The 1,711-nt window shown below is 47.4% G+C and overlaps 1 pseudogene across 1 annotated transcript; it reads left to right on the forward strand.

The window, feature by feature from the left end:
- The first annotated feature begins 205 nt into the window (after positions 1-205).
- Positions 206-1,366, forward strand: LOC311021707 (zona pellucida-like domain-containing protein 1 pseudogene; annotated as a pseudogene). Its single transcript has one exon. The product of its transcript is annotated as a zona pellucida-like domain-containing protein 1 pseudogene (transcript).
- Positions 1,367-1,711: the final 345 nt, after the last annotated feature.

Below are 1,711 nucleotides of genomic sequence, written 5' to 3' on the forward strand. Positions count from 1 at the left end.
CTCCTACTTAATACAATACAGTTGTTCACAAATAGCAAGGTGCTTGACCTTCTTTTGGACCAATCCCAGAGGACACACTTACCTATAAAGACCCCTGAATACATCCCAGAGACTTCAGACTGAGAAGATCTACCAGCCTTCAACAGCAGAGTCAAGATTTGAGCGGAGATTATCAAACCCAAAGTAAAGCTGAAGAAGATTAATGATGAAGGTTATTTTACTTTTACTCTCCATTATAGGCAGAAGTAGTCAGCTACTGCTGAGCGAGTGTGGGACAGAAGCAAGGCGGCCACAAGTCACTGACATTTCAGTGCAGTGTGGCACTTCATCTATTGGTTTGGCGATTGAAATCTGCCCCGTCATTTATACTGGCTACAATGAGACTCTACTCATCCTGAACCACATGACGGATTCGGCTTGTAGAGCAACCCTCGATGAGTCTGTGTCTCCGCCAGTCGCTCGCTTCAGCTTCCCTCTAAATATGACAAACGCCTGTGGAAGCACGTTCAGGACCACAAGTGCTGCTGGTACCGGCGTATTTTCAGACTTTTCCAACATCCAGACGGTCAACGTCAGTGGCATTGTGCGCTCCCTCGATCTGTCAATAGGCACAGTCACGTACAATGCTGAGCTCAAGTACTACTATTCCTGCGCCTACCCATTAGAGTATCTGGTCAACAACACCCAAGTCGATGTGTCGGCCTCTTCCATTGCAATCAAGGACAACAATGGGAGTTTCATCAGCACCTTGAGCATGGAGTTGTTCAAAGACGTCAACTACACCAGACCGTTGGTCATTCCACAGCTGGGGCTTGAGCTGAGGACCAGCGTGTATGTCGAAGTCAAGGCCACCAATTTGACCGGGCAGTACCATGTCCTACTAGACCGCTGCTACGCTTCCATCTCCCCGCGGCCTACAAACTCCAGCTTTTTCAACCTGTTCGTCCCCTGCTCAAGGGACAAGTTCACCACCATGCTCGAGAACGGCGACAGCCAGAGCGCCCGCTTCAAATTCCCGGCCTTCCGCTTCATCGAGCAGCAGAACGAGACCGTGTCCACCTACTATCTCCACTGCATCACCCGGCTGTGTGAAAAGAGCACTTGCGACACCTTCAAGCAGTGCAGCAGCAGAAGAAAGAGAAACACCCTGGAACCGGCCGACCTGGATTTAGCCGATACTTACACCGTTTCTTCTTTGGAAATCGTCACCAAAGCCGACAGCCTCGAGTCCAAAGAGAAGCCCCTCGTCGCCGGAGAAGAAGACCAATCTGCTGTCGGGCTTGGTGTGGCTGTTGGCATTCTAGCCTTTGTTTGCCTTATTGCCCTTGGTGTTGCAGCTGTGTTTTACAAAAGGCTCAGGAACTAAGGAGGCATTCATGGGGCTAAACTGCAGATTACTGTCCTCAGGACTGTGGGCCAAACACATCTTGAGGTGTACTGTATCTGCACAATAATTTTACTTTTCTGGTGGAGGACAGGTCATCACTGCATCTGTTGAGAGATCTTGTATGTCTGTTACTGTAGCTCTATAAGTCCCAGAAAAATAGTTTGGAGAATGTTGCATCTCTAGAAAATTCATCAGATTTTGTTAGTGTTAAAAATTACAAAATTGAAAGAATAACTTTAAGTGTTAATGCATGTTTGTACTTTATAAAAAATCTGGGCTTTTATATGTGGAATGTCAGGTGTGTGGGGTGTTTTGAAAGTAAAG

The sequence above is a fragment of the Eutrigla gurnardus genome (assembly GCF_963514095.1).
Source record: "Eutrigla gurnardus genome assembly, chromosome: 12".
NCBI classification, from domain to species: domain Eukaryota; kingdom Metazoa; phylum Chordata; class Actinopteri; order Perciformes; family Triglidae; genus Eutrigla; species Eutrigla gurnardus.